The sequence below is a fragment of the Macaca fascicularis genome, chromosome 18, assembly GCF_037993035.2.
Source record: "Macaca fascicularis isolate 582-1 chromosome 18, T2T-MFA8v1.1".
NCBI lineage: Eukaryota > Metazoa > Chordata > Mammalia > Primates > Cercopithecidae > Macaca > Macaca fascicularis.
Genome location: NC_088392.1, coordinates 424,120 through 452,068, shown reverse-complemented (window position 1 = coordinate 452,068; position 27,949 = coordinate 424,120). Strand labels below are relative to the sequence as shown.

At 48.6% G+C, this 27,949-nt stretch overlaps 1 long non-coding RNA gene across 1 annotated transcript in view; it reads right to left on the bottom strand.

The window, feature by feature from the left end:
* Positions 1-2,114: 2,114 nt before the first annotated feature.
* Positions 2,115-27,949, bottom strand: part of LOC135968179 (uncharacterized) — a 43,741-nt gene continuing 17,906 nt past the window's right edge. The window contains exon 2 of the long non-coding RNA XR_010582735.2: positions 2,115-2,511. This is a non-coding gene — a long non-coding RNA (uncharacterized lncRNA). The remainder of the gene's footprint in view (positions 2,512-27,949) is intronic.

Genomic DNA, 27,949 nt, shown 5'->3' with positions numbered 1-27,949 from the left:
CAGCCTGTGGGAAGTGGGGCTGGGACAGCTCTGTACAGCTTAATAGGAAAGTTGGGTTCTATTTTGTGGGGTTTTGGTCACGCCGATGGCTACTCATGGCTGTCCGTCAGGAAGTGATTTGAGGATAGACTAGAGAAGGGGCTGCCAAGACCAGCGGAGCATTCGCTGTCTGGGTCCAAGGAAAAGGAAATAAAGGCTGGCGATGTGACAGTGGGGGGGAGCACAGAGCAAAGGAACTGGTGGAGACACAGGCCTGGCCCCGCACAGGGCTTTGAGCAGCTACCCGGGGGTCGTCCTATTAATTCTCCTCATGGCCCCAAGAGGCGGCTGTGAGGATCCATCTCCTGAGGACAGAACTGCTCCAGAGCCACACAGCGAGGATCCACAGAACCAAGATCCGGGCCAGCTCCAAAGCGGGTGAACTTGACCCCTCAGCCATGGTCCTAAGACAGGGATCGGAGCCCCCTGGACACACAGACACAGGAACTGCAGGAAGGGGAAACGGATGCCCCGGACCAGTGGCGGGACCCAGGGTTTCAGCCCTCCAGGGCCACTGGGACCAGCCACTGCACAGGTGGACACATGATGCTTTAACTCGCGCTGGGGGAAGGAGCCCTCACTCTCAGGGTGGAGACCGCAGCTCGATCGGGCCGGCCTCCCTGCTGGGCACAGCCTGAGCCACACAGGATGCTGAGGTGCCCCAACGTTGGGGTGCTCAGAGCCACTCAGCTGAGATCGTGGTGCTTTCTGTAACCACCCTCGTTTCTTCACGGTATAGATCTGGACTCCATCCTTTGCAATGTGTGAGGTTCTAGGAAGAGGCTGGCCAGCTGGGGAAGTGTCCTGGGCTCTGTCCCAGTGATGACGAACTTGGCTCCCCACAAGGGCGGCCTGTTCACCACAGTGACCCCCGGGGACCACGCCTGCACCCACCTTGCTGAAGATAATTCACTTCTCATCCGTGAAAGAATAAAGCTAGACTAACTCAATTTCACACTCACTTCCAACTTTAACAACTTGTGTTAGGAAATCAAAGACAAGGACTCTGACCACGTCACAAACCCAGGAAGCAAAATCCGAGACTAACGGAATGATGCCACCTTCGCAGTTCCGAGCTTTACTAGTTGTTTTTCTTTTCTGGTCTGTTTTTCTCTTTTGGTTTAAATAATTAAAGACCCTCGTTGACAAGAAAAAAAATTCTCTATGAAACTAAAAAAAGTGGTTCTAATTAAACATTTAAACATTCTTCCATATGCTTTATAAACAGTTGAAATTACAGCTCTACTTAGTGTTAAGTACTTTAACCAAATGAAAGGTTAATTATACAGACTGGCAATTATAAAAAATAAGGCTACATATTCGTGGCATCATGAATAATTAATAAGAACCGTTTGATTTCATTCAGACCAGGGATTCTGTGCTAATAGGCTCTTAGCTGTCTTGAAATAATGGTGAAATTTTAAAATTACTTTTGTACTTAAACACGTCCCCAAAGTGAAGCACAGCGGTTAACATCCATCATGGTGCCCAGCAGAGCGACCCGCCCTACTATGGCCGACACCCTGATTCCCGAGGGCTGCATCCCGGGGCTGTACTCGTGCAGAGAACGTTCAGGAAACAGACCAGGTGGCAGGAGGGGGTCTTGTCCTCAAGGAACCTCATGAGTCTTGCTAGGGGGACAAACAGCGAGAGAATGAAACCGGCAGCCACGGAATCTGGACAGCGATGCCCAGGCCCCGCCATGCATAACCCCTGGCTGGCACCTCCCTGAGACCCGTCTGGCACAGGCAGCGGCAGGGTCCGGCCCTTGGAGCGCAGGGATGGCAGAGCAGGGCCATCAAAGCGGGTGGCATGCCGACAGCGGCTTCTCCGCAAGAGCTCCTGGCTCTCAGGGAGCTGAGGGCTCCTCAATGGGAAATTCTGGCTGAGCTCCAGGGGAAAGCGGGTGGGAGGCCTGTCTCCTCTGCCCCCATCTCCTCTGCCCCAACCCTGGAAGAGGGTCAGATATCAATGCTAACTCTTGTGCTGACTCAATTAAATCAAACAATTCAGAAAACAAACTTGCTTTAAGTATTAATTTCCTAAAAAGAACTAACATGAATTCAAATAATTCACATAATTAAAATGATTTTAATTGTTAATTTAATTAAAACATCTCCGTTTTCACAGCATCATGTACCTTGGTACTTTCTCCTTATTGCATTTCCCATCTTCCAGGGCAGGTTTCCTTCCACCCAGGGCAGCAGCGACTCTGGTGTCTCGGGTATTCCCAGGCTTCCGTCAGCCCCTGGGGGGCTTACAGTTCTGCAGCGGTCTCCATCCTCATTAATCTGCATAAGAACATCCGTCCGCAGGGATGTCCTGTGGCCCCGTGGCCACATCTGACGTGCAGCTAAACGCTGGGCGTGTCGCCTGGTGACAGCAGATGACACAACTGTGGGCAAGGTAGCACCTCTGGGCGCCGACACTCTCGATGAGTTTTTTACAAGACCATTCTTTAATGGGTGAACCCTGACAGGAAACACTAAAGATTGTTTTTAACTATTTTTATATCGAGACAAATCTTTGTCAAACGTTCACTCAATGCTAAATGTCACTTCTCCAGCCAACCCCTTTAAGAATACCTAAAACTTAAGACTGGAATGACGCTTTCAAACACATACTCTACTCATGCATTCCCGGGAGCAGAGAGCAGCTTAATGTTTTCACGCTACACAGGCATGAAGTTTGGCGAAGGCATTTTAATATTTTTACCTGAATATTTTAATAAAATCAAAAGATCATTTTCACTCTAATACTCTACTTAGAATCTAATTTTCCATTAAATAAACAGTCAATGTTCAGTAACCCACATGCTGATAAACTTTTGAAAACTTTAGAAAGTATTAAGTATAATCAAAGATTACTTTTAATTTTCGAGCTGGTAAGAGCCTGTGTCAGGGAACAGAGTTGAGATTGAAGAGATAAAAGCACGATGATTTTCTTAAAGAAAAGCGAAATTCGTAAAAGAGACCAGGTGATTATATAAAGAAACACAGAATCCGTTTTCAGAAATGGCAAACATTGACCACAGAACACCAGTGTTGCCCGTGATGAGAGAAACAGTTAAAAGGAAGAATTCACGGTGGCCCAGCATAGATCAGGTGTGGGAGGACAGAGACGTGATGAAATGATCCTCCTTCTAACTTCCCAGAAAGGCACAAATGGCCAGCACTGTAACTGAAGACCACGCAGGCACCAGTGTGAACTCAGACTCCATGGCCAGCACCGTAACTGGAGACCACATGGGCAATGGTGTGAACTCAGACCCCACGGCCCGCACCGTAACTGGAGACCACACGGGCACCAGTGTGAACTTAGACCCGACGGCACCTGCCTGGGCTGCTCCAGCCACCACCAGAACCTGTTCTGCAGCTGAACTGGAAGCTGATTCTGGAAGGAACTGAGGAGCATGAGGACGAGATCCTTCTACCTCAACAGGGATCAATTTTTTAATGATATCTTTCTTTTAGAAAACTGTTAATAAAATACTTTGTTCTAAAATGACCAGGATTTCAGCAGCCTCTACATTCCTTCATGTCAATCAAAGCTTAGGCACGTGGGTTACTTCACTGTTCGTGACACCCTTTTGAAATAAAACCCGGGGCCGCCTGTGTACCCAAGAGCCTGGGCACTGAACATTCAGACAAAACGTCCAGGGCGAGAATGTTCACGTCCCAGCGGTGCGGTAGAGTGGATGGGGGGAGTTCGAGCCACAGGTGGCCACGCCTCCCCTGCCTCCGGCCAGTGCCCACTGCTCACGCACTCCTTCCTCGGCCCATCCTGAGCCACGGGGCCCTCGCGTAACCAAGGCCACTGCGGTACCTCCAGGAACAAACTGGTTACAGGTGGACTGCTCTCTACGCAACGTACAAAGATTGTTTTTAAAACTGCTCGTCTCTGGAACTTATCCCAGTAACAGGCTAGATTAAGAAAACTGACTAAAAACAGTAGGAAGAAAAACTCACTCTACCCGTTGAGGCAAGAGAAATGCACACAGCCTCTGAAATAACTGCAGAGGAGTTTTCCTGGGTTAGGTACGCGGTGGGGTGACCCTACCCCATAGCGGGGCGATGGCACATGGTGGGAACCAAAGAACATCTCCGAGTAAATGTAGGAAAATGCACTCAACTCCCAAACAGAGAGAGAAACTGCTTTTTTCCTTAAAAGCTTCTCTCTTTTATTCTCAGAAAGACTCTCTTTGGTGTCTTGACTGCTGAAGGGACAAGCCTGTCATCCCCAGAAAGCAGCCCTGGACAGTCTCCAGATCCTATGGCCCTCAGGCCCACCTTGCCTACTGATGATCCCACATTACGAAACCTAATCATCAGAAGAAGCCTCCCAGTCCGCAGCTCACCAGTGACATTTTATTCAGGGAAATGCTCATAAAAACCTGGGGCTCTGTGTAAACGCTGTCCCCTAGGTACTGAGGCTCCACACAGATGGCACACAGGGAGACAGGCCTCACCCCTTCCTGGTGCCCCATGTCTCTCCTCACATTTTATTAGCTGAGTTTTGTGGCGGTTTGTTACTTTTAACCTGACTGTCCAAGGCAGCTGCACTAAACTAATTGTCCAGGGCAGATCCACTCATAATGACCATCAGCTCAGAGTTGGAAGTAGCACTGGAGAATGAGGTGGTATCAGGGCACTATGCTTCCCTGCCCTCTTTTCCAGGGATGCCAAGTAAGTTTCTGCCATGGCTGATGATGTCAGCACTACACTAACATTAGTTCAACGGCAGGCCACCAATTAATACTTAACGAACAATGCCCTTAAGAGCAAAACCCCATCTCTGCCAAAAATACAAAAAATTAGCTGGACGTGGTGGTGAGCACCTATAATCTCAGCTACTGGGGGACTGAGGCAGGAGAATTGTTTGAACCCAGGAGGCAGAGTTTGCAGTGAGCCAAGATTGCACCATTGCACTCCAGCCTGGGCAACAAGAGTGAGACTCCATCTCAAAAAAAAAAAAAAAAAAAAAAAAAAAAGAAAAGAAAGAAAGAAAGAAAGAAACGATTCTCATGACCCTGTCAACATCTTCAGTTTTTCCCAAGGATAGTGTAAAATTATCACACACAACGTAAACCCAATTAGATCAACGTTCTCTCCTCACCAATCCATACCTAAATCCATATTTCAAAATGGTCCCCAATTTTTCACAATTTAAGAAGACTGAGAGGAATAACCATGAGCAAGCAAGGTTTACACAGACGTCAGTCTTCCCAACTCTCGCTCAGGAGCTCACCTCAAACTCCTCCTGTGGAATCAGCCCGGATAACAGTTCCTGGTGGCCGCACAAGAACAGAGGGTCCCACGAACCCACGACAGACCCCACCATTCAGCCCCAGGCAGAGGAGGGAGGTGGACGGTCACGAAAGACAGAAAAGCAGGGAACTGTGACTCTTCTGAGTTAATGCAGGTGATTGGGCCAAAAAACAAGGCACATCCACCTGTGAATGGGGTGAGCTCCCAGCTGGCTGTGCAGAGGCTGTAGATATGAAGGAACTCACTTCCCTGCACACTGAAGTGCATCAGCATCTCCACATCGACCGCACCTGGGCTCTGCTCGCCCCTCACAAACTAAGATGACAGTGGCTGCTTCTGGACAGAATGTCAAGGACAGATGGACAGACATCCTGGACAGACACTGTACAGAGACCAGGGGCTGGGAAGGGGGAAGCGGCACAGCCTTGGGGCCAGCAGGGGCGAGGCCAGGAGGCCTCGGTGAAGGCCTGCATCTCCTCATCCAACAGAAGCAGGAGGGGCCACCCAGTGAGGGCTGCAGCTGCGGTGAAGTGGCCAGTGGGACATAGCAGGAGGCCGTGGCCAGCCTTACCCCCAGCCCAGGAGGAGGGGCCCAGCTGCGGGCACTGCCCCGGGAGCCAGAATCCTGAGCCCCCAGGGAAGGTGGGAAATTGCCCCTGGGCACTGGGTGCTCAGGCTGGAGGTGGTGAGACCTCGAGGCCCTGCAGTCGGGGAGGTGAGGGCAGAGATGGCCAAACTGCAGCTCAGTGAAGGGCTTTGTCAGGAAAGGCCCTCAGAGGCTGCCTCACCAGCCAGGGGGAGGTTACTTCCAGCCGAGAGGCTCAACAGGGCCCTCGGTGGTGATGCTTAACCTTGTCCTCTGACAGAGGACCATCGAGACAGAGTCACTCAAACCTCTGCCAAGCTCTGCACCCAAATGAAGCTGTTACCACAGACGCTGAGGCAGGTAGTGCTCATCTCAACTCTGTACAAGTGGTTTATTTAGCCAGTTCTCCAAATTCTTAATGACAAACCACACTAAACGTGTGTTTTCAGTATCACCTATGCTCATAGCTATGTATAAAATAACTATCACAAGGAAAACTAGGTGGTGAACCCAGGAGGAGGAAATCCCCACGACGAGTCGAGAGAACACCAACGGACCGTTGGCTCTTCCCGGCTGAACCCAAGAGCACTTGGCTGGGCTCACTTCCGTTCTAATTTCCAGATTTATTTTTACTTTCCCACATTTTCATTATGAAAATGTTCAAACATATTTAAAAAGTGGAAGAACAGTACAACGAGTGGTCAAGTTTTCTCCACGTGGAGCTCCAACAACTGCTAACATTTCGTTAGATTTGCTTTCTCACTCTCTCTGTAGATCAGACAGAGAGACAGATTTGTTTCTTCTCTGGAGCCACTTGAAGGTGAGAGGCTCCTGCTGCCTCACCGAGTCCTCAGGCACACGTTCCCTAGGAATAAAGGCCCCTCTGCAGCCGCAGTACCATCATCGGCAGACAAGAATGATTTCAGAGCATCGTTGTCCAGGTTATGTTCAGGTAGCACAATCGTTCCGAAAACGTCTTTTCTATCCGGGCCACACACTGTGCTGAGTGACTCTCCTTCCCCGTCTTAGTCAGGGACAGCCTCGCACCCCTTTTATCTGTGATCTTCACTTTTCGAGAAGACCATTGCATTGTCCTGCAGAATATCCCCTACCCCAGAGGCATCTGTTTCTAGGGCCATCATTAAATTCCCTACTATGCACCTCCATTCCCTGTAAACAGGAAGTTTCAGTCTCGAGGCGCGATCACCTTCTGTCAAATGCTTCTCGGCAGCTTGCGGGTGAGGCTGCTGCTTCACGAGGGGCGCGAGCTCCTACTCCTGGTCACTGACGGCACGGCCGCGACCAGCACCACACCCCGAATCAGAAACGTTTGGAGGGGCCGCGGGCAGCCGAGACACCTGGAGGTGCGAACGGCACAGGCGTGGGGCAAGAACAAGGTCAAATCATAACGGAACGTCTGATTCCAGACACTTCCACCTGGGTAAGATGGTGACATCTCCCTAGCAAGTATCTGAAGCCAGAAAGCATGACAGAAAATTCACGACCTGCCTTCGTTCACCCAGGCTGCTCTAACAACACGCCACAGGCTGGGCAGGGGCTGGCAAATGACACAAGTTCATTTCTCACAGCTCTCAGTCTCAGTCTCAGGCTGGGAAGTCCATAGTCAAGGCCTGACAGGTTTGCCTGGTGAGGGCTTCCTGGTTCATAGACGGCGCTTCTCACTGGGTCCGCACACCATGGAAGGAGCGAGGGAGCTCTCTGTAGTCCCTTTTTTGAGGGCACAAATCCCATTTATGAGACCCTCACGACCTCCTCACCGCCCAAAACTCCCCCTCCTAGCACTATCTCCTCGCGGGTGAGGATTCCAACTTGTGAATCTTGGGGAGACACAAACATTACAAAAGCCCATAATTTAATTTTTTTTAAAGGCATTTTTGCTTCTGCAAAGTCTCAAGATAAAATCAAAAGAAAGAGGTCTGAGTCAATCCACACAGTTCTCCCAAAAAGGGAAGTGATCAATTGCCACCACTTTTTATCCGAGACCTGCTGGGTGCCCCGGTCTGCATGACTGATTCTAAAACGCCATCCTCTCCCCTGCCATTCAGAGGTCAGAGTCAGTCCAGAGCTTAACACCAAGGCAGAGCTGCCTGAATGACACCAGCTAATCCAGTAAGACAAGCCAAGACTCCTGCCCAAGGCCTAATCCTTCCCCCAGGGAAACATGGAAGGGCCAGACACCTGGCAGCCCTTCCTTCCTGCTCTAAAGCCCCAGAGACACAGCGCCGGCCAGGTGTGTGCCTGGGGCAATGCACAGTAACGTCAGCGGGGCACCGAGTCTGAGAACATGTTATCAAGTAAAAATGAAAACAAGACTGCTGAGAAAAGTTCATGCTTAATCACCTCTGGGCTAAATTCTAAATACAATGTTATTTCAGAGCTAGGTGGAAGTAATTCCTTAAAAATATATATGAACAGTGACTAGCAACCAGGGTGATAAGTACTCAATATGTGTTTGATGAATAGATGAATTTTTAAAATTTATGAAAAGAGCACGCTCTATTTAGGAGAATTCTATTTAATTGGATGTCCTAACTATACAGTGGTTCCTTCGTGCTGACAGCAGAGTTTGTTTCAGTTAACTCAAAAAATGGTAAGTCACTCTAACAGAAAACCAAAAGGCTTTACAGAGAGTCAAATTATGCTGCCAATTTAACCGTGCATGGCAATTTCACCTTAATATTTAAATTCTCGTAGCACCATACTCAGAAAACAAGACATAACATACATAAATGCATCGACTAAAGCACCATCATCTAGAATTTGACAAAGTTTGACTGTGAGTTTCAAGAAAAGGGCTGATGAGGCCAAGAAGTTCCTTCCCCTCTCCCCTTACCTCCCATTTTGGTGACCAACTTAACGCAGAAAAATTCCTGTTTCAGGTTTGCAGACATTGGAACAATCCTGGTATCTATTCCCCCAAGACACCAACAGGCTGAAGTCTGCAGGGTGCACATATTGAAAAATCACAGGAGCAGTAGAGTGGTGGAAAGAGGTGCCCGTGAAGACGTCATCCTTTCTAAGACAGGGTCTGATTCCGCCTCCGGGCCCTTTTGCAAAAAACCATTGGTACAAATTCACAGCCACCAGGAGGAAACACGCAAAAGACCCCACTGCCCTCCTGGCTTCCCAGAAGGCCTCAGAAGGACGAGACACGGAGCCTGCGTGCAATCCTGGACCCTCCTCCCGGCATTCAGTTTCACAAGTGTCACTTGTTTGACTGACGGAGGTCCCACAATGGGCACAAGGAGACCCGTCAGGTCAAGAGGGTGCTACTCGGCTCATGGTCCACACATGCGGACCTGTCAGGTCAGGATGCCCGGCTCATGGCCCACACATCGGGATGCGTCAGGTCAGGAGGGTGCTGCGCAGCTCTCAGTATCAGCCACATATGCACATTCTCCACTGAAGCCGCTGCATGAAACCACTGCATGAAGCCACGCTGGAAGCACTTTCTGGCAGGTTTAGGAGGCTCGTGTCCAAGGTCATTAAACACATGGCAAGCTCGCCTTGGAGGCATTTTACTTTGCTTATGACAATGAGGCATTCTCATTGCACTGAATAGAGCACGCTTTCTTGTTCAGTGCCTCGTTGAAATAGGCATTTTGTACCTGTCTTACAGATTACATCAAGGCCCTAATACATTTAGACCCTTGTCTCAGGTACACACAAAGCAGCGGCATCTCTAGAACGTGTTTTGGACCACGGGAGGAAAACAAATCGCAGCATTATCGATTGATGTTGCTTAAAGTGTATTTCCAAATGTTTCTCCCGAGCCCGGCCTGTGTTCACGGCTTCCGCTGACCACACGCCATCTGCTGGGCACTCTGTGCACTTTCTCCCACACCCGCCACGCCTGTGGTCCTGTGCTTATCCCTCCACACGTCCCCACGTGGCTAAATCTCCCACACTCACCACGCCTGTGGGCCTGTGCCTGTCCCTCCAGGCGTCCGCACCTACCACGCGGCTAACGCACACTTCCTACAGGCGGCAAGTGCCTGAACATCCCCATGGCTGGAGGGGCTTTGGGTAGGTTCTACAGAACCCACAGACAGGCATGGCCACCCCGCCCACGGCCACCAGAGGCTTTGCTTTGTCTCTAGAGGTGCCCTTCGATGAGGCGACATGGCAGATGACCCAGTGTTAGGTAACTAAGACTCAGGAAATCACGGCCGTCTTACCTTTAGAACTCACCTCTCTCCCTAGCACTACATCGCGAAGGGTGGGTCGCCAGAGTTGGGGAAGAGATGCCCAAGGCTCCCTCCTGCCCTGACAAGCTGGGACGCTGCTCCCCTCCGTTGGTTTCTCACCGCACTTCAATAAACTGAGCTCACAGCAAGAGGCGGGCATGGGGTGAGTAGAAACACACAGCAGACCCCGGGTGGGCAGGACGGAGGACGAGGGTGCTCGCGGAGACGAGGGTGTGCCCCAGGAAGAAGGTGCACGCGGGGTAGAGGGTGCGCGCGGGGAAGAGGGTGCACAGGCCCCGAGAACCTGGTGGCAGCAAGGCTGGTCAAGGCTGAACTCCAACAGAGGCAGCAGCAACGGTGTTGGGCAAGTCACAGAGAAAGCATCACCCAGAGGGGCTGCATGAACCAGCAGCGACCCCAACCCAACGTGCTCATCGGACTGGGCACACGCACACGCTGTGGACACGTGTGAATATGTTCCAATTAACGTGATGTTACGTAATAATTAACAATGTTAACCCCACAACTTCATTACATGGCATCTGGCACATTGAGACTTTTTATTCTGTCTCTCTTCCTATACAAAGAAGTGGAAAATAGGTCCAAGATCATTCACAACAAATTATTGCTAATTGAAAAAAAAAAAATTCCTACCCTCACCTTGGAGGATCTCAAGGCAACACCTCGTTCTTTGAGGTCATGGTTTGGACGCTCTCCGGATCCCTAGGTGGGTCTGAAACTGCAAGGAATCCCCAAATGGGCAGTTTTGGGGCCAGCACGGATGCCAGCCGTACATCCAGGCAGGTCTTGGCAGGTTGCTCCGTGACTTCGGCTGGGTCACTAACCTTTTCTTGCACTCAGAACCCACCAGGAACGAGGGCACTGGCCCGCACGTCTCTGCTCCCAAGGCTACATCCCCTATGTTCCACTGCACTCTGGGTTCCATGCCTTAGATCCCAGGCACCTTAAAGTTGACGTTTCCCCACCAGCCCTCATGAAGTTGATACTCAGATAACGTCCTTCCTCTCCCACCTGGTCAGTACCCGGGGAGAAAGGAACACGGGTCTCAGTTTGATTTTCTGCCAGTCCATCGAAAAAACAGCTGGCCAGCAGCACTGGTGCACAGCACTGCCAGGTTACCCGTGACGAAAACAAAGCAAAACGAGATATACTCAAGTCAGCTGCGGCAAGTGCTTCTACATCCCTGCTCCAACAAGGAAAGACAGGAGGCCAGGAGTGTGGCTCACGCCTCTTGTCCTTCCTTGTTGGGTCAGGGGTACAGAAGCATTTTGGGAGACTGAGGCAGGACAAATGCTTGAATTTGAGACCAGCCTGGGCAACATAGCAAGACCCATCTCTACAAAAAAAAAAAAAAAAAAAAAATTAGCCAGGTATGGTATCATGCCTGTAGTCCCAGATACTCAGGGGGCTGAGGTGAGAGGATCACCTGAGTCCAGGAGGCGGAGGTTGCAGGGAACCAAGATTGCACCACTGCACTCCAGCCTGGGCATCAGGGTGAGACCCTGTATCAAAAAAAAGAAAAAACAAAAAACAAAAAAACATAAGAAATACAGGAGACCACTAATAATTCCAAATAGCGCCTGCTAATTTGAAATCTTTTCCAGATATGGTGAAGGAAATCATTTTTCTTCCTACGCCCATTCTAAGGAAACGTTTCTATTTTTCTGCTATACAATTTGGTAACCTGCCATTTCAGATCCTGGCCTCTTTAAGCAGGACTTGCTGGAGTGCCAGCAAAGTAGCGCTCTGAAACCTCAGCATCCTCAGGCCCACCTGGAGGGCAGGTGAGATGCTGGGCCTCCACCTCCAAAAGTCACACTGGGGTGGGGCAGATCTGGGGTGAGGCAGGGTTTGCATCTCTAGTCTAGGGCCACACCACCCTAAACACGCCCATCTCATCTAATGCATACCAGAGGGAGAAGCCACGTAGGGCAAGTCACAGAGGAAGCGTCCAGGCACCAGGTCACCGGTTGTCTATTTAAATGCAAACCCGTCAAACAGCTTAAGTCAAACAGGTTCACCCTCCTAACACATTGGCCAACACAGCTAGTGATAAATATCACTGCTGTTAGACATTCTGCTCACTGATGACCAGAGCAATGGCCTGAAACATCAAAGCTGAAGGGTGTGTGCTGTGGTCAGAGCTCTGCACACCCCCATCCCAGGCCATCTCACACGGGTGCCTTCACTGGCACCGGGGTCTCACAGACCAGCTCCACGCTCACACTTACTGGGACGCAACCACCCTTTCAGCCCTTCATGCATCTGTACCCTATAGCAGTGTTCAAGGGAGCCTAATTTAAGTAAGAAATGTAATACGGACATCTGTGAACTCTTCCTCCATATCCACTGAGTGGCCATCCAGAAACAGAAATATTAAAAAGAAAAAGAAGATTTAAGAGTCAAACACAGGGCCGGGTGCAGTGGCCCATGCCTGTAATCTCAGCATTTTGGGAGACCAAGGCGGGCGGATCACATGGGGCCAACAGTTTAAGACCAGCCGACCAACATGGCAAAATCCTGTCTCTACTAAAAATACAAAAATCAGCCAGGCATGGTGGCACATGCCTGTAATCCCAACTACTAGGGGGGCAGAGGCAAGAGAATTGCTCGAACTGAAAGGCGGAGGTTGCAGTGAGCCTAGATCATGACACTGCACTTCAATCTGGACGACAGAGCAAGACTCCGTCTCAAAAAAACAAAAACAAGCCAGGCACGGTGGTTCACGCCTGCAATCCCAGCACTTCTGGAGGCCTAGGCGGGTGGATCACAATGTCAGGAGATCGAGACCATCCTGCTTAACACTGAAACCCCGTCTCTACTAAAAATACAAAAAATTTAGCAGGGCGTGGTGCGGGCACCTGTAGTCACAGCTACTCGGGAGGCTGGGGCAGGAGAATGGTGTGAACACGGGAGGCGGAGCTTTCAGTGAGCCTGGATCGCGCCACTGCACTCCAGCCTGGGTGACAGAGAGAGACTCCATCTAAAAAAAAATAACAACAACAACAACAACAAGAAAAACACAGAAACTCGTGGAACAAGCCCTTGCCCCACTCCATGTCAGCTGTGCTGTGCCACCCAGGAGCATGCAAAGCTCAAAGAGTCATCCACCTGCCTTGCGTAAATGATGTCAATACTCGAATCACAGAGACTCAGATTCCCTAGCCCTCGCCATGTGCATGTCACTCACAAGCAGGCATGAGGACCCCCGCAATTCACAGGGAATCCCTCTGGCCATCTGATGACCATCCATTCATAAATAAAAAGCATTAATTCCAGCTGGGTTGCAGAGGTGTACACATCAATACTTGTTACTGTTCACAAATGTTCCACTTGAGGATGGAGTGACGTTACAGAATTGGGAAGAACTTCACAGACATACGAGGGGTGCATTTAAGGAAAAAGTGTAAGGAAAAGGTGAGAAAATGGAATACGCTAACCTCTGTCTTTTCATCACCTTCTAAATCTTATGATTCCAGTTCTGTTCATTCTGCAGTGAAAAATAACAAGTGATTCACATTCAGACACAAGGTGGCTTAGGAAACTGTGGCTGTTTTACAAAGATGAAACAATTTAGAAGATCAGGATTCCATGAACGTACTTACTTAAAGAGAGAAGAGACTGGGAGTTACACATCAACTTACCAAGGCTGTCCCGAAGTCCAGGAGCCCCTTAGGAGAACAGAGAATGTGCAACCTCCACAGACCAATGCAGGTGGCTGGGCCCAAGAGTGGGGACGGGGAGGCTGCAGGAGGCTTGCAGAGGGAGCTGTACCGCCAGCCACTCGCAGAAATTCCTAATTAAACCCTGACAGCAACTCTGTTTAGTGAATTGTCTCCTGGTCACTAAGAAGAGTGAAGCTGTTGAAAGCCTGCAGCCAACCCTCTGGATAACAGTTGAGATGTATTTTAGAGAAGGAAATGATCCTGTCACAATCCCAGTCCTGCCCACAGCTGCAAGCACGTCCTGGGAGTGCGGCTTCTTGCTCTGTCAGCACCAGAGCCCACCGTAGAGCCACACGGGTTCTGCCCGACGTTCCCACTTCAGGGAGTCTGGGCAGGTGCAGCTGAAACACCCAGGGGGCAACCCCCACCCTCACTTCTCAAAAGTACATGCAGAGGCAGACAGAATGAAACACTGCCCCCAAACCTCAGATGTACGGTTCAGCAACACGGCCCACCATAGAGCCACATGGGCTTTGCCCGATGCCCCCAATTCACAGAGTCTGGGCAGGTCCAGCTGAAACAGCACCTGGGGGGCAACCTCCAACCCCACTTCTCAAAAGTACATGCAGAGGCAGACAGAATAAAACACGACCCTCGAGACCCAGACATAAAGTTTGGCACGGGCATCTGTGAAACAAGAACAAAAGTCGCATGGGAAAGTGAGCACAAAAATGAAAAAAATAACAGAATTACAGTGAAGATGGATGAGATGGGGAGGATTGCGAGGAAGTTGAGAAAGGGACTGAGGACCTGAAGGGGGACATAAGGGCTGGACATTCCCGACAAGGTAACAAACACACCTCTGGATGAGGTGGGACATCATCTTCATTATGGAAATAAAGGGGAAAAGCCTGAAAACATCAGTTTCCTACCAAGAAGCAAAAATCAAACTGGCTTCAGACTTCTCCTCTACAACACTGGGTTCCAAAAGATGAGGATGTGGCATCCGTGGGGTCTTGAGGGAGAGCTGGCACAAACGTCCCAGAGCTGCCCTCTCCAGAAGCAGCTGAAACAGCCTCAGATCCAGCAAACTCTTGTCTTGAAAAATCTATCAGAGTACACCCCCTTATCAAAGGGATGCATGGCTGCAGGGGTTGTGGTGTAAGGCAATTTAGAAATCTTACTCCGTGCAGACCCTAAACTTGGGAGGCTGCTGGTCACACCCTGGGAGGACCTCAGCCAGCGGGAAGCCCTGTGCCTCCTCTCTGCTCCATCTCTAATGCCAAGAAACTTTTATGCATAAAATTACGTTATTTCCAATTTGTTAAATTGTATATATTAAGTCCATAAAGAGACCAAGAAAATGTATAAAAACATTGATGACTTCACGGTGGTATTATAATTAATTTTTAAACAAAACATGTTGTCTAAATTTTCCAGACTGAAAAAATACTCTTTTTAGCAAGAAAGGTGCTTTTAAAGTCACCATAAACAATTATATATCCATCCTACAAACGTGGCCTTAAAATAAAAAGTGAAGAGCAAAAACAGCAGAAGGAAGTGCATGAATATGTTGATAACGTTTATCTCTGAATGGGGGGGGGGCTGTTTTGACTTCCATTTCCTTATGTTTGAAGTGTCACCTCTGTAATGTAATAATAGAGCAAACACCATAGTTGAGGAAACACTGCTGCCCACTAGGACATAAACCAAGTCTCCTCCAAAATGCTGCGACCCCAACCTCTGATTTTATCTTTTAAATCAGCTAGGTTTTCTCCCCTAAAAAGAAGCATATTGTATCATTACTCTTTAAAGTTAGGTGACTTAACAGGCATACAGACTTAAACACCTTCTGGAAAGGTGATGTGTCAAGTTTAACTAAGATTTCTTTTGTTCTGAAAAGAGCAGGGGCACGTTCCCAGGTGAGGGGACTCCAGGAAACACTGGCTGTGTCCGATGGGCCCTCACCTGGAGAAACAAGCGCTCGACGCCTCCACTCTCCACCCGGACTCAGCAGGAAAGGGGTGCAGAGCTGAAGACAGACTCGTCTATAGAAACCCCAAGGGCTGTTTCCAGGAGCTACTCACTGTCCCGTGCCGCTGCACCCTGCCCCCCTGTGCAGATACCGGAGCTGCTGTCCAGCCTTTCCCAGGCTCTCCACGCCTCCTTCCACCCCACGTCAACCTGCACCACCCAACTCCCCACCGTCTCTTACTGACCACCGGCCTCAATTCTCGCATAGCCTGGAAACTGCAAAGCTGCCTGGCAGCAAGAGGGGACGGGCAGCGAACGCACCAGCCAGGTGGCACCTGCTCCCACCAGACTGCAGGGTCACAGCGCCTGCCTCATGGAGCCGTTGTTATGCACAACTACACTGGGAAATCAATGCAGCTTTAGCTTTACTTTGGTGCTAAATTAACTTTATAACACTTGGTTATAACATACATTAATTTTTACAGCAATTACTAAAATAACAACTCATAATGCATTCATTTACCATATTCAGAAAAGCAACTGAAAAACCAAACACACAGTAGAATTTTATAGGACTGTAGTAGCTTTTGTTAGGTTGTGACATTATTTTAAGCTCAAAATTAAAGTAATTAAATCTGTGACTCTCAACTGGGGGAGGTGGGCACACACAGAGAGGGGAAGTTAAAATACTTTTTTTCTTCCAAACCTCACACAGACCCACTCGGCTGGTCATTTCCATTGCTGGAATTATGTCCTGTTCCTTAGGTCAAAAACAACTGCCTTTATGCCTATTAAAAATAATGTTTCTTCCTTTCCTGAGTGATTGTGAAATGAGCCATGGTGGCAAGGTAGGCACGAACAGAGGGAAACTGAGTCCATGTCCACATTTGATGGTGGGCAAGAACAGAAGGAAATTGGGTCCACACCCACATTTGATGGTGGGTGAGAACAGAAGGTAACTAGGTCCACATCTATATTTGATGGTGGGCAAGAACAGAGGGAAACTGAATCCGTGCCCACATTTGATGGTGGGCAAGAACAGAGGGAAAGTGTGTCCAAGTCCACATTTGATGGTTAGCAAGAACAGGGGGAAGCTGGGTCCACGTCCACATTTGATGGTGGGAGAGAACGGGGGAAACTGGGTCCACGTCCACGTTTGATGATGGGCGAGAACACGGGGAAACTGGGTCAACGTCCACATTTGATGATGGGCGAGACCAGGGGGAAACTGAGTCCACGTCCACATTTGATGGTGGGAGAGAACAGGGGAAAACTCGGTCCACGTCCACATTTGATGGTGGCTTTTAATGCACTGCAGCCTGTGTCCCCTTGACCTTCACGAATTTTCAGGTAGTAAGAAAGCAATTTTTCTTACTGGAAAGGAGAAAACTAAGTGGCTGCAAAGTAATATAATTTCCTTAAAGCAAAACAACAGAGAACCAACTTTGACTTTTTCCACATTACCCAGTAATTCTAAGACTAAGGGTTTTGTCATGTTACAGCAAATGCCGTTCATTAGGTGGAAATTGGAAGTCAGAACAGTGTGTGCTATTCAAATTCTCAATGAATAATTCACTCAAATGGGTTCAGAGTGCTACAAAATGAAATTAATTTGTTTTTAGTTTAACCCCAAATCCCCAATCCCTTGCCAAATGATCCGCTATGTATCCTACATAAAGGACAGGGTCTTTCTGGCAGAAAACCATTAAAAGTTTTTATTTGCAGTAAGAGAAGCATGCCTTCTTATCAAACAGGTGCATGGCCCCCTTGCGGGAGGGTCACCCATCACCTGCATCCCCGTGTGTCACGGTGTTGCCGCACACCATTAACGCATCAAAATGGAAAAGGAAATGTAAGCAGTGTTTGCTGTCCAAAGTTCACGTCAACAACTCCTTATTATGAAGGCACTTCTGAGCCTTTCCTCCTGCATCTGGGAGCTGCCAGCAACCCAGTTCCAGGAGAGAAAATAGCTCGACACCTCCTGCAGCCCATGGAGTCCTCTTGTTGGGACAAGGTCCCCCCAGGAGAGAGGAGCCCCCAGCAGGGTCAACACTGGAGGTCCTGGGGGTGGGTGGTGCTGGGGAGGCCATGCGGGGAGGGCTGTTCCCTGTTCCCTTCCCCTCAGGAGACAGCTGGCCCAAGGTGACACAGCACCGGATGGGATTTCAGGGTCAGGGACCACGGAGCCCGGGGCTGTGGACCACACCAGCCCATGGCCACTGTATGCCCCAGACCAACACGAGAAGAGTGCAGACCAACAACATCTTCGTCTACAGTAGGTGTCACGGTTATCGTTCCTAAGAGAGTCCACGGCCACTTCTACCAGGTGCCCTCCACTCTTCCCCTGCCCCAGCTGGTCCCCCTGTGACAGCCGTGTCTCTGAGAACGGGGTGTGGAGCCAGGGGGAAAACACAAAATAAACCACCTGCTACTAGAAACAGCCTCGCTGTGCTCAGGGAGCCGGTCCCGGGGCCAGCCTCGCTGTCCTCAAGGAGTCGATCCCGGGGCCAGCCTCGCTGGACTCAGGGAGTCGGTTCCAGGACCCCATGGACACCAAATCCAGGCACATTCAAGCCCCACAGGTGGACCTGCCGAACCTGCGTGTACAAAGAGTCGGCCCTCCGACACGCGTTTCACATGGCAGGAACGCTGTATTTTCTGCGTGTACAAAGAATCAGCCCGCCAACATGCGTTTCACATGGCAGAACACTGTATTTTCTCCCTGAGTTTGGTTGAAAAAATCCACCTATAAGTTGACCCGCAAAGCTCAAGCTTGTGTTGGACAAGAGTCAACTGTATGCAATTGACACTGATTCCTACCAACAATATCCAAATCTTATCATGACCAGCACGATAAAGAGAATGAGCAAAATTTAAAAACTAAAGCAGAGTGTTTTCCTGCTAGTTGGCGCACTGCGTATCCCCTGTGGGAAAGACCACACTGGCTGCTGACCAAACTCCATCGGCTTCTTCCTCCGCCCTGAGGGCATCTTCCTCCATCCTGACAGCAGCCTGGGCTTACCTCAGTCCCAGGGCGGGGGAGGAGGACGCACTGTGCACCCTCCCAGCTCTCCTCCGCCCCTTCCCTCAGGCTAGCCCATGAGCAGCCTGGACAGTCAGGTGCTCAGGACACCGAGCTGCCCCTCCTCGGCCCACAGCCTCAGGCCACCTGTCTCATCTGTGACTGAGAAACAGCTGCAGCTGGAGGCGGGAGGCGGGACATGCTGGGATCTACCCATGGCCAGGCCGAGCTGCTCTGATCACTCAAGCTTCACTTTCATCACTTGCTCTACCAAATAAACTAGAATAAAATATGCCACGTCCTCCTTTGCACACACTCCCAAGCCTCCCATCCCACTTCCCGGCGCTGACACCATAAGAACACTTTCTGCGCCTTTCCAGGTATTTTCTATCCTCCTCAAGCACAGAATCACATTCAGAGTGAATTTTTTTTTTTTTTTTAACAGAAATGGCACCAGGGCAGATAATGTTTTTTTGTACCATTTCTTTAGTTTCTTGGGCATTTTCCGCACCAGGACAGATGGGCTCTGCTCTCCTTCCTCCCCACCGAAAGCTGCCTCATAGCAGCCACACACAGAGCCGTAAGCCCTCACAAGACTGTGGGTGTCTCGGGGTGCCCCACGTCCCCAAAGACCAAGGGGTCACAGATCCACACTGTCCAACAACACTTCAGACATGGCCTCGAGCCTGGGAACCCTGCTGGCCAGCCCAGGCCAGCAACAGAATAGAGGTGTGAGAGGTAACATTTGCACTTCTTAAAAAAAAAAAAAAAAGGCAGATATTCCGTGCCACATTTAAAATGATCATGGCGGCCAGGCACAGTGGCTCATGTGTGTAATGTCAGCACTTTGGGAGGCCAAGGTTGGCAGATCCCTTGAGGTCAGGAGTTCAAGACCAGCCTGGCCAACACGGTGAGACCCCTGTCTCTACTAAAAATACAAAAATTAGCTGGGCATGGTGGCAGGCACATGTAATCCCAGCTACTTGGGAGGCTGAGACACAAGATTCTCTTGAACCCTGGAAGCAGAGGTTACAGTGAACTGAAATTATGCCACTGCAATCCAGCCTGGGTGACAGAGCAAGATTCTGTCTCAAAAATAAAAATAATAAATAATAACAAAAGAAAAAAAATATATGCATTCCTAGTCCCTTGGAGCTGCAGCAACAAAGCTGGTGATATATTTTGGGTGTTTCTAATCAATGTTTTCCATGAGCTACACTGCAAGTCTCAACCTTGACCCTGCTACAATAATCATCTATTACAAATTAAAACAAGAGCCATAACTCTGTCTCCTACTAAAATATTCTAATTGAGACATGTTAACAGAATACATTTCCTTGGGTGAGAAAGTATCCACCAGGGTGGGGAACAGACGGCCCACCGATTGTGCTGTGGCCCTAACCACCAAGGACTCATGGATCATCCACAGCAAGGCTGGTGACTCAAAAAGAACACTAAATTGCTCTTTGACATTAATTCTTAAACCTTGAGAAACCAAAGTTCTCTTTGTAACAGACTTGAAAAAGGATGAAGTCAGAAGTAGCTCAGCAGAGATGCACCAACTCTTACCTGGGAGAGACACCCCTTGCTAATCACGTCTGGATTAACGGATGTGCTAAAAGCATCTCTTCCAACAGAGACACAGACTGCAAACAGGAATGCCATGAACACCTTCCCCAGATAACCCAGTCCTGACCCATCCACCCCTCAGGAGGTCCCCAGACAAGTCCAATAAGGAAATCACCCCACAGCAGATTCAGGTGCAGGCAGTGAGGGTAGTGGCGTCAGGGAATTCCGCCGTAAACCTTGGCAGCACGCAGGGAGGTGTACCTAGCTGGACAGGTGAAGTCAAAAGTGCAGGATGATCTGGCCATTCCAAATATGCAGAGCATTCCAATTTTGTTAAAATGAAACCCAGCCTTTGAAAAGGCCCGGACTTCCCACAATGTGTGGTATTTATAGTGTGGAGGGCACTGTAGAGAAGTTATCAGAGGGTTCATGATGGCAAGATCCACGGAGGCTGTGCCATGTGCCAGGCATGAGACAACTATTTACATAAAACACCTCATTTCACCCTACACAGAGTCCACAGACTGCTCCACAGTCTCCCAGGTAAGAGTTGGTGCATCTCTGCTGAGCTACTTCTGACTTCATCCTTTCTCAACTGCTTCATGTTTCACCCTACACAGAGTCCACAGACTGCTCCACATTTCACCCTACACAGAGTCCACAGACTGCTCCACATTTCACCCTACACAGAGTCCACAGACTGCCCCACATTTCACCCTACACAGAGTCCACAGACTGCCCCACATTTCACCCTACACAGAGTCCACAGACTGCTCCACATTTCACCCTACACAGAGTACAGAGACTGCTTCACAGAATACTACCAAAGGGGACCATCAAATGATCCCCAAGAAGTAATGAGCGCCTTAAAAGTAAGAAAGCCAACCTCCTCCCCCTCTCTTAACTCCCTCTCCTCATTTCTGCAGAACCAAAGAAATATGAAGGGCCAGTGACGCCCCACTGAAGAACGCTCTCCTGGTGGTTACACTCTGTACATAGGGAGCACAACACTGCTCCATGCTGCATGAGGCTACTATTCTATACTACACTAGTACGATCTGTTTGTTCTATTCTATACTATTCCATTCTCTATGATAGAATACTACAGCTTCATTCCATACTATAAAATACTGTACTATCTGTTCTATTCTATTCTATTTTCTTCTATACAGAAAGGAGTTAGCCAGCTTGCTTTAGGCAGACAGTAAGGGAAGGGTCCCAGAGAGCCTCCAGTCCATGTTTTGTGCAGATAGGGGGACTTGCACGGGGGGCTCGCCTAAACATGCTCACAGCAGACTAAGGGTCCCCATGCACACGAGGGAATGGGGTGAAACCACCAGATATTTGCTCCTTAGACAGCGAGCCCAGCCCCATCAGCTTCTATATAAAAGCCCTTGTAGTCAACTGGGAAGGGGGCGACCAGCAATCTGCTCTCAGGACCCCTCTTTTCGCTGAGAGCTTAACTTTTAGCTTAACGAGTTCCACTGCACTCACTCTTCGATGTCCCCGTGCCTGTTTCTTCCTGGTCATGAGACAAGAACCTGGACCCAGCTGAGCTAAAGAGCAAAACTCCTGCATCAGTGCTACAGAACACTATCCTCTCTGTTCTGTGCCATGCGAATCTACTATTCCACACCACACTACGTAATATTAATACTATGCTGTGTGTTCTAATCTAGATTGTATTATGCTATGCAATACTACGTCATTAGTTCAACTGAATACTCTACAATACTATCCCACTTGTTCTATTCTAGACCATGTAATACGATTTTTCCTATTGTATACTATACTACATAATGTTACACTGTTTCTTCTATTCTATGCTACCCTATATAACATTATGCTATTTGTTCTATTCTGCGCTACTCTATATAATTATATTCTGTTTGTTCCATTCTATACAATACCTTGCATCATTTTACCATGTTCCACGATACAAGAGTAGAGTCAGTTATACTTTCATAATCTCTTTTCCAAGCTCTTACCCAGTAAGAAATGTGATGTTTTACTATGCCTCACATAAATGCACATTTCATGATAATCAATGCCATTTCCTAAGGTTGTAGGATTCTGTCTCTATGATTCTACTGATACGGCTTCTTTGGGCTTTTCTTTACGTCATTTGCAGTGTCTGGTTTCCTAGTGAAAAGATGACTAAGGTCCCGATAAGATCCTACAAAACCAGCATTCACACAGGCTCACCTGTGTGCACTCTGCTGGACTCCGTGTTGAAGGAGTGACAGGAAGACAGACGGCTGTCGGTGGATGGAAGGCAACAAGCACAGAGTAGATTCCAGAACTGAGACAGGTACCAAGGCTCTGGCACAGCTGAGGGTCAATCCCAATTCTAGCCTCTCACAGAAAGGCAGAGGAGACTTAGCACAAAGAGCACGGAACTTTGCTTTAATAAAGCAAATGCTTACCATCCACTGTGAGGAGCTCAAGGAGAAATGGCAGTAGGCTCTACTAATAACTACTGCTTTAAAAAATGGAAGGGAGAGGGTACATTTTCACATGGGCCATGTGGAAAGTTGGCTGAACCTGCCGCTGGACCTGACACTGGACCTGCCGCTGGACCTGCCCCAGGACCTGCCCCTGGACCTGCCGCTGGACCTCTTCCTGGACCTGATGCTGGACCTACCGCTGGACCTGATGCTGGACCTGACGCTGGACCTGCCCTTGGACCTGCCACTCGGTCTGCTATTGGACTGCTAACAAATGCTGCAGATTTTTATGGAGAGAAAAGTACAATGCGTCTGAGAGCAGCTGTCCCAGCTCTGGGAAGCCGGCAGAAAAAGGAAGCAGCAGAGACGCTGGTATCATTCAGTGGGCAGAGTCAATGACCCTCCTCTAAGTCCAGCAAAGCTCAACCTGCATGTCTGCAACTAGAAATACCAATCATAAGCCAGACCTCCTGGCAAATACCATTGACCCGCTGTAATTCTGTGTGGTGTATTATGTCCCATGTACAGGAAATCATTCACAAAGCCTTTAACCAGGAAGTACTAACATGACTTTTAATGCAATATAACAGCTTTGCACCCATTTAACATATATTTAACCCCAGTGGTATATTTAAATATATATTTTATAGAACATCAGGCATGTTTACCTAATGGCTCGAACTTTCACAATGTCTCTCTCCCTGAGAGGACAGCGGAGGATCCCATGCACTGTCTCCAGGAACATGCCCCTCCCAGAGAGGATTCACAAATCAAATGTGCACATGCATGCATGCACAGACACATATCACACACACACATACACATGGACACGCACACCTACATGCAATACATACATTCACACATGCACACACATTCACATAATCACATAATACCACCACATAACACATGCATACACATACACACAACACTCAAACACACACGCACAAACATACAACACTCAGACACACACGAACAAGCATACACACAACACTCAAACACACATGCATATACGTACACATTCTGACACACATACATATGTAAATGCGTAGACATAACTTGCACAAATATACATGTATAACTATATACACATGAGCATCCATTCATGCCTACTTGCACATATGTGCAGTCGTGCCTAAACATGTAACACATGCACACACATACATGCAACACAAATACACATGCACACATATACACATGCATGCACATGTACATTACACGCAAAGGCACACATACATGCACAACACATATACATGCAATATACACTTTCATACACATAAATGCAAACACACATACTTATATACATCCCTCAAAGACCCCATTATTCAATTCTAAACAAAGTGGTTTATCCCCCAAATGTACCTTCCCGTAATTCATAAGCTCTACTGCACATTTCTTGTTTCAAATAATGAGGTCTCACACACAGCACACACACATTTATACTCCAATACGTGTGAACATATAAATAGAAATAGGCACATGGGCACGAAGACCCTCTTCTGTAAAGGTATTCTCAAACTTGAACTGAACGAATTCTGCTAATTATAGTCAGAGTCAGCAAAGATATATATTTGACCTTGGAATGAATATACTCGTTCTTTTCGTTACCCCTGGCAACAGCAAGAATGTAAAACAGAGTAGTGCGATACCATGTCACTTATTCAATCCCACTTCCTGGGATCTGACCCACTTGGAATAGCGTTTCTGTCTGAGTGATTTCCTTCTGACTGAAATCATGAGATAATTCCTTCTCTTCCTGCTTTCTCTTTCCCAGGCCTTTTCACTGCCCTTTCATCATCTCGGAAACTAAATCATACTTGTCAAAATGGAACGCAAAGAAACAGCCTTAGGAGAGAATCCCACAATGGAATGGACCCAAGAGAGGAAAAAATATTCTTTTTGAAAATGTACAAAAGGAAAAGTCAAGAGGCCTGGGTTCCCTCTCATGACAGAAACAGACGTCAGCATAGCAGGTCGCTCAGCACAGTTCAGCTCTGTGTATGAAACAGAGATTCTAGTCCTTGTCCCTGTTTCAAGTTCTGTGTATGAAACAGATTCTAGCCCTTGTCCCTGTTTCATGATGTTGCAGTGAAGGTAACAAAACAGACAAAGGGCACAGGCTGCAGAAAAGGATTTTAAAAGGATGACTTTTAAAATGTGAGCCTGCTTTTCAAGGGCACAATGAGGACATTTTCAAGTATATTAAAGCTGATTTATAAGAGATGGGTATAAAGACTCTACAAGGTCATTAGACTTTAGACTTACAAAGAAAACAAATCACATTCTCCTAGCATCACCAGTCAGATGTTCCACAAATACTAAGAATAGCCACTGCAACGGGGTCCACTATGAGGGGTCAAAACATAACCCATGAAGCATGGCCGAGAGCTCCTATAACCTGATTTCTAGGAATCTAATTTTAAACATCCTCACAGCTAGCACATCACAAAAATACAGAGCTCCAAATGCTGTAACACAAGTGCTAACAACACCTAGCCAAAAATATACGAGGCATTTCAGGCAAAAATCCCAGAATCAGAAGAACACAAGTTTTCTAAGTTCTTCAAAAGCCGGTGCTGGTTGAGGCTCTTCTGCAGACTTCAACAAAAGACACGCTAGAATTAGCCATTGACGGTAACCCTGAGTCAACACGCACAGTGTTCAGAAAAGCACAAGGCCTGCTCCGGCTTGAGACCCTGGGAACTTTCTCTGGACCACACCGAGTGGACGACTTTGAGAACTCAAAATAACCAACAACCAGTCCATGAACAGGGAAAGAAGACTGCAGCCTCCCTGGGGACCTGGCTCCATGCCTGCCCCCTTTCTTCCAGATACTTTTGCCCTTCCTGGCTCCCTCCTCCACCTGGAGATGCTCTGGGTTCAGGCCCCTCTCCAGTTGTGTCTCGGTCCACAGCTGGCTACCTGTGTGAAGCACCAGGCCTTGAAGGACCATCTCCACCTGCTTCCTGCACTTCCCACCCACTTCCACCATGACACCCAGGCTCTGGCTGCTCTCAGGGATCAGGGCCGCCAGGCTCCCCTCACAGGCTCCAACTGGAGTCCTGCCCCCTGGTTTTCAGCAACACTTGGGACTTTCTCCTGGAAACTCTCGGCTCTGGGCTTTCGTGAACTGCGCCATCCAGCTCTTCTCTGGACTCTAAGCAGGGCCCTTTCTGGGTCTTCCAACCCTTCCTCCATTTCCAAATGTGGGCTTTCCTTTGGCCTCCTCTCTCCAGACATGCACGCCTCACACTCTGGCTACTTGACCTGCACTTCTACCTAAGAGGCTCCCAAATGCTCCCTGCTCCAGATTTTCCCCAAGCCTCCTCCTGTATTTCCAAACTTGCAGCTTGCAGTGGTGTCTCTAAGTATTTCTGAGTCAGGTCCACACTTGCTTCTCCTGATTTCCGGCAAAGCGCAACGGCGACCTCGGGGTGCAGACTCGCAGCTTCATCCGCCTTCCTGTACTCCCTCTTCCCCTCCTGACCCAGGCACCGAATTGCTCAGCTCACTGGCTGCCTTCTCTCCTCCTCCGGCCACGGCGAGTGCCCTGCATGAGCCTGCCCTGTCACCCCCCGGCTCCACGGCATGCCGCACATCAGAGACACGATTCTCTCCGAAACCCTCAGTGGTTCCCTAGTATCCCACAGGTAAGGACTTCCACATTCTGGCCCCAATCTAACTTTCTGGCCTCAGATATGCACATGCATATTTTATCTATGCAAAGAGAGTACAGGTCTCACACCCGCTCTCATTCCTGGGCTCCCAGCTCCTCTTAAAGGTGCTGTATGAGGTACCTATGCACTTTCCAAACACTAACTGAATATGCGCTTGGAGAACACTTACTTGATAATTTTGTGGCATTGTCGGATAACGTGGACAAAGTGAGAACTACGCAGGTGTGTGGATGCTGCCTTGCCCAGACCTCACTTACCCAGACACTCCCAGATGCTCAAGGTGACCAGCCCTACTGGTGCACAGGCAGGCACAGGCTGCATCCCCACAGCTGGGCCCCACGAGCTGAACTATAATTACGAAGCTGCTGTTTGCTCCTAAATCTGTTTATGCTGGTGCATTTGTTACACATTACTGAAACCAATAAAGTATGACTCCAAAGAGTGAATAATTGTATGAAAACTAAGTTGGATGCCTTTCAAAGACTTAATATAGGGGAATTTTTTTTTCATTTTAATCTTTTTAAAATGGCTATCAAATTAGGTGTGAGCAAAAAATATATACAATGTTTGAGGAAATAATTTTTAACGGTTTCATATCTAACATACCTTGCTTCTCTTGTGTTGCCTATTCTCTTCTAGAAGAATAAAAACTGTGGCAGGCCTGCGATGGCTGTGGTTGAGGAAAGAGGCCACAGCCACAGCCAGCAGAACCATGCTCAGCAGCAGCCTAGCCCCGCGTGGAAGAGGCGTGAACACCCTCGGGAGAGGTGGATGTGCACTAACGGTTCCCAGCTCTGACCTCTTTGATAAACTGAATGCAGTGATTGGTTTTATCTGAACGTCAGACAAAAGGGTGTCTACGTCCAGGAAAGACTCTAAACACTCTGGACGCTGCTGGGGCAGATGGTGACCTTGACCCAGTGATACCACTCTCCAGTGGGCAGTCAACCCAGTCTCCTAATCGTAAAGGACATTCATAGCAACACTACGAAAAAGAAACACTACTGTTCTGACCCAGAAAAGTGAAATTTAAAACATAAAATGCACAGGTTCTAACTAAGAGGCAGACAGACCGGGCACGGTGGCTCACGCCTGTAATCCCAACCCCTTGGAAGGCCAAGGCGGGTGGATCACTTGAGGTCACGAGTTCGAGACCAGCCTGGTCAACATGGTGAAACCCCATCTCTACTAAAAATGCAAAAATTACCCGGATGTGGTGGCGGGCACCTGTAATCCCAGCTACCTAGGAGGCTGAAGCAGGAGAATTGCTTGAACCTGGGAGGTGGAGGTTGCAGTGAGCCAAGATCACACCACCGCACTCTAGCCTGGGCAACTCCTTCTCAAAAAAAAATAACGTAAAATAAAATAAAAGGCAGACAAACAAAGGAGATTTCCTCTGATCTTAAAAACAGAAGTATTTGTTTCACAGCGTGGATAATTGAAGATCTGCATAGAAATCACCTAGGGTCCCGCCTTC